Genomic DNA, 6,169 nt, shown 5'->3' with positions numbered 1-6,169 from the left:
ACTTCCTTAGGGTAAAACCATCACAGCAAGTAGTTTTACCCTGAAAAGGGTGAGGGAGGAAGCAAGTTTTGCTTGCCTCAGAACAGTATATCTATAGCTGTTAAGTGATATTTTTTTCAGGGCACCATCATGTATGCAGACCAGTATTCTTAATCAGGGAATCTATTAAAAACCTCCCATTTTCATTTTGAAAACATCCAATACATCTTACATCCTATTTAATTAACAATAAAGCTGTAATGGGAGACCTATTGCAGGATCATTATTAATGAGCACACTACTATACCTGAATAAAATCAAAACAAGATTTAAAAGGTCATTTATTAAGATTCTTGCTGCTCAACTTAAAAAGCAAATGTTACACAAGGCATGAGGCTGCACTGAACCCAATTAGAGCTCCTCTTTTCATGATGTTGTTCCCGAAATTCAAAAGCAATGGGTGCTTTGGGAACAAGTTAGCAAATGAAAGATGGGGAGAATTCAGCAGCAAAGAGACCACAGTGTGTGGAAAGAAAATTATGATGTGTCTCAAACACTGACACCACCAAAATCCAGGGAAATAAATATATTTATATGTGTCTATATATAAGTGGGGTTTAGTGTCAAGAGGAGAAATATCTTCCCTGAGAATGAGTTTCCAATTACGTTGCATTTATTCTCTACCAACATATTACAAGTCATTTGTAGCATCATTATACAGAAGTAGTTACACAAAGAACTTTAAGGTTTTTCCCTTTTAATTCCTCATGACCTGCAGAGAGAACTGCACAGGCTAGAAGTTCCTAGGAAATAAAAAAATCTTCCCTCCTTGGAGAGCAAGAGGTTTAAAGTATCACTAATGGGTCAATCAAACCAAACCACCACCAAAAAGCAACGGTTGGCATAGTAACCCTGCAGGGTTATCCAGCAACTTTGGTACCTGGGACACAGATGTCATTTGCTTGACTAGTTAAATTACAAACTCTTTATTTTCATGCCTGCGTTTGTCTTGGGAAAACAGGGACATTTGGACGTTTTACTTGTTACTCCAAGGCCCTAGACTTCAGCGCAACGCGGTTCACCTCAGCACAGTGACAGACGAGCTCTGGTGACCCTGGCTGTGACGGCTCTGCAGGTCGTCCCCGTCGCATCACTGCAACAGGCAGCAGGAAGGCAGCCCTGTGTGTTAGCTTACAAAACCGTCGGTGAAGACGGGTTTCAGCTACGATACCAAAGGGAACTAGAGCTGCTGAACACTTGGGAAGACGTGTAAGCTCAGTACACACTCTGCTCCACCTGCTCTGTTATGGGTGACAAGCCTTAGCAAAGGAACTGCATGAGAACCTTGAGTTGTGCTGGTTGTATGACCGTGCCACAGAGCAATAAACCAGTAGTCTGAAAGTCAAAGAGCTCAATGTGATTAAAAGCTGGCCTGTGAACTATCAGGACTTCTTTTCAGACACTCAGTTACACATTTCAGTTAACTAACGTCAGTACGCAGAGCATTCCCCTTCCTGTTCCCTGCAATCTCATTTCATTCTCACTGAAGAACTGATGGGCAGTCAGGACGGACCAGAACTCAGTCACACACCTAGTTCATGGCATGAGCAAGTATTAAGGAACTTCCACTTGTGCCCCTTTGCAGCTAACAAGGATAATCTCAAAACAATACTCATCATGCAGGGAGATGGTGGGAAAGGAACTCTCAGGGCGGCATGGGAAGAGAAGGACCAGGCTAAGGGATATGGTTAACCATGGTGAAACCCCGGTAACTGCTAGAAAAGGCTGGTGAGATGTACCAGAAACCTGCTGCTTGGTGCATCGCAGGAGGTCGCTGCTGGGCCTGCACAGTGGGTGAGCAGAGGTGGGCTGAGATGCTTCCTTGGGATGCAGCGAGCCAGGGCACGGCACAGGCAGAGCCAACCCCAGCACCTCCCCACGGCTCTGTCCATCAGTGCTCACACCAGTCATCGAGGCAAACCGCCCCACTTTCACCACCCCGTGCCAGCTAACGTGAGCAGCCTGGATGACAGCTACGTGACAGACAGAAGTGGCAGCTTGGTTATTTTTCGTGTGAAATGCATCGTTTTCTTCACCATGACGCACCACCCTGTGCTACTGCAACAGTCCAGCACATCTATGTGGGGGTTGGAACTAGATGATCTTTAAGGTCCCTTCCAACCCAAACCATTCTATGATTCTATGATATGTGTCTGGCCCACCACAGTGGCTTTAGTTTTTCAGACAACATGCCACCCTCATGACCACCCCCACCCACAGAGCACTCTACCATTCTCTGAAATTTCTGCCCTTTGTTTTGCAAGATCCCTGCTGTGCCAGGCCGGCTCACCGGCCAGTTTCCTCTCCAGGATACTCCCCTGCCAGGAAAAGTCCTGGAAAGCTCTTGCAGACCAGAGCAGCTCCTTGCCAGGAGAGTTTTGCCAACTTTCTGAGCACTAGGCTTGTGCACAAGTGTCATACTGGGCACAGAAACAACTGGCAAGTCTGAAACATCAATATTTTAAAGTCTCTTTTGTGTCTTGTTTACAGCACTCTGGACTGAGCAGACCAGAATCATTTGCAACTCCACTACTCCGTGTGCCATTTGCTGCAACTCAAGACGTGTTAACCCCGTAGCAGCAGTTACTCTAGAAATCCCACTCACCACTGAAGAGCAGAGCACTGCGAGAGTGTCTAAGGACTTGACCTAAAAGGAGAAACACACGGTGCAACTCTGAGCCTCATGACACCCACTCTGCCCGCAGCAAGCCGGCTCCCTAAGCCAAGTCCCTGCGCAGCAACATGGGGAAGTCAGACACGCCAGAGAAAGCGGAGAAAGAGAAACCCACCAGCAAAAAGGCATCCGAGCTGCACAACGGGGCACTGGGTAGGGTGTGTACATCCCACCTCTTCTTGGACTCAGGCAACAAACTGGAATTGCAGAGGCACCTCCCTTCCCTCTCAACTCGACCCCAAAATAGTCCCCCAGAACATACCCGCGCACCGCTGCAGGTACTCGTGTGGATTGCTGTCCCTTCGAAGCCTGAGCTGCCCTCTACCACGACAGCTCTCAGGAGGTGGGAGACAAGTTCAAAGCACACCCCAAGGGCTTCACAGCAACCTCTCCAGCCCGCTCCGGAGGGAAGCCACACTGCTGGGCTACTGGCTCTCGGGAGGAGCATCTCCCGCCGCTGCAGAGCTGCGCTGCCAACACTCATCAGGCCAAGCGGCAAACGCAAAGCCATTCCAGCCATCCCTGCTCAGGGTGGGCACCCCCAGGCTCTGGGCTGGAGATGTGTTTGTGTGCTCAGCAGGGAAGTAAATTTTCTGCACAGCTTCAAGACGTACTTCAGAGCAAGCAACGAGTGTTTAAATATCCTCAGAGCAAACCACAACCCAACACAGACAACCTTATCGCCGCTGTCCTGAGTGAAAGCAGGCGATAGCACGCCAGCCTCCAGAGCTGCTAGAGAAAGGGAAAAAACAGAAGAGAGACTGCCACTGTATTATGTACCGAGCCCAAATCAGACAGGTGGACAGCAGTCTGGGAGATAGATGTACTGCTTCTCTCAGTCCCCAATAAATGTATAGATGAAAACATCTTTGAGCTGGCTAAGCTAAACCCTGTCAAGAGAAAGGCCTCAGCAATTTGTAAACTTTAACGTAAGCGAGAGGGGAAACCCTGGAGTACACACATCAGTTACTCAGACCTTCCTGAACCACAGGGTCGGACTTAGCAGGCACGCGGAGTAAGAGTTATCGATCCTTAAGCTCCGTGCAGAGCCGGTTCCCCAGCTCTCAGACTCACAAGGGCTGACTTTTCACCTTGGCACCAGCCAAGTCACGTGAGGACCGTGTCGGGTGACTCGTTATCTGTTCCTCTGCCTGCAGAGCTCACGTTATTGCCTGTACAACCAAAGCCAAACGCGATTCACACGAGATAAACACAACATTCATCTCCATCGGATCGACACAACTCTAAGTGGCTTTTAAAATCTTGAAGGCGAGACGTAGCTGCAGATGGTCACGACAGACACGCTGCGTTCTGGAGCTTTTTTGGTCTTGGGCAGAGAAGTTACGTTATTCAATCCCATTCAGAAACGGTCCGTTAAACCTAATGGGTAAATGTTAAGGGGTTAGAATATTTCTAACTGCGCCCTTGAATGCAAACATAACGCTTGCGTTCATTTTTCGGGTCGCTGTTGAAACACGGCATGTGAAAAGTCTGCTGTGAGTCACTGACAACTTCTGTCAACAATGTCTGAACATTAATTTTGAGGTGCCTTTCTGTGCTAGAAAATGAGTATCAATGTCTTTGCTTCAGTGAACTTGCCAGCACCCACGACCCGCTTAGCCCCGAAGGGAAGGTGTCGCTGCAGCAGGCTGATTAGCATCGTATTTCTTGTTAAGACTCACACTTTTTAAGACCAGCTTCATTTCAGCAGACTACCAAAAAAAGTCAGTGTGAACGATAAAGCATAGCCTTCCCTCCGTCGACTGCAATTTTAATGCTCATGTCATCACTATCAGCAGAGCAGCGTGTAACGCCGCGGGCAGCATGCCACCATGGGCGGAGGGAAGATACGCACATACACACCCAAAAAGTCTCCCTCCTCGTGAAAACGGGCAGGTTGCCGATATCGATGTTCGTCTGGAAGCTTCTTTTTTTCCCCTCTTTGTAAAAGATGTCTGAGCTCTAGAAATCCAGACACAGCACACAGGGACCATAATGTTGCTTTTTTAAGTGGTTTCCTTCAGGGATGCTGCATGGGATTTGACTCAATTATGCAAATTACATAACTTGATGATACCCCTTCAACAGATGCTCTAGATGGTGATATCTAAGCAATCTGCAAAACACAGCAAGTTGCCTAGGACTGACTTTTGCCTTAAGTATTAAACAAGCATCTCATTTGCAGGGAGCTGTATCTTACCTGTAATGCCACATTTCATGTCAATTTTCACTTTTATCCTAATTTCTCATTAATTCTAACCACATAGCGGGAGGCGTAACATTTTGGTCCAAACCCCCCCCGCACATCCCCCTTACTAGCATTTCAGCTGCGGAACGCAGTGACCATCCATACTGGACAGTTACCACCTGCACGGTCACGGCAGATTGGCATGACGGATCTGGATTTCTGTCCCTGTGAAACAGGTCAGCAAGGCCTTTGCAATTTTCTTTTTTTGCTCTACCTTGGCTTCTCATTTTGCAAAAATCACTTTGTTTTTGAAATGGCGCGTTGTGAACAGCAATGCAAAAAGGAGATTTCAAAGCATGAAGGGTTCATTATGATCATCTAGTCAGGCTGTGTAAGTGCAAAAGCCATTGAATTTTATCCATTCTCTCCTACAGCAAGCCTGTAAGTTCTATTTCAGCTCAAGCACATTCTCTTTTCCTTAAGAACTGGAAGTTGTTTACTACTAAGGAGTGATTACTTCTCCAGCAGTATCTTCAACTAATCTCCTGCCTGTTTCCATTCTTCATTTTTTAAAAACTGAAAATGAATTGAAGTAGATAGGCATATAAAGCAATACATTGAAAATGGAGTTAGACAGATTGCTGTAAATAAGCCCCTTCTGTTGTCTACCATGCTGTTGCTGAACACGCCGCCAAAGTAACTGATCAGCGCTCAAACACCAAATGCACAAAAATGGAATTTTAATCTTTTGTTTAATCACTATTTAGTGTGCCTGGCTCCAGCCAGAATAAAAGAAGGGTGGATGGAGATGTAAGCCAAGAGTGTTCTGCACATGAGTAAAGAGATTCACTGAAGTGCATACGCTAATCATAATGCTACACAGATCTCAAACACTTATTTTTTATTGTTTGTAGGGTTTTTTTTTTTAACCCAAGGAGCTATGATCTTTGCAGACAGTGTTAAAGGGGGCAGCTGTTCCATCCTAGGTCTCTTCATTTATCCCAGCACCTCAGCAAGTATATCTTTCATTTGTGTCCTATATCAAGATGCTAAGGGTGACAAAACAACAGGAAAAGACAGAGCAAACAGAAACCATTCCTCTATTTATTAAGTGGACTCAGTGAAAGACTGAAGAGCATGAACTTTGGGTACAACCTAGTTGTCATTTCTGCTTTGCTGTGGTACAGACTGTTATGAAATAGCTATAGCCAGCTTCTCTTCAGTCTTTCAAAACCCAGAGTACCTGCAGGGTTTCAGAAGGCAGGAAG

Source organism: Eurypyga helias, unplaced genomic scaffold (genome assembly GCF_000690775.1).
Source record: "Eurypyga helias isolate BGI_N326 unplaced genomic scaffold, ASM69077v1 scaffold25679, whole genome shotgun sequence".
NCBI lineage: Eukaryota > Metazoa > Chordata > Aves > Eurypygiformes > Eurypygidae > Eurypyga > Eurypyga helias.
Note: the sequence above shows the minus strand (reverse complement) of the source record.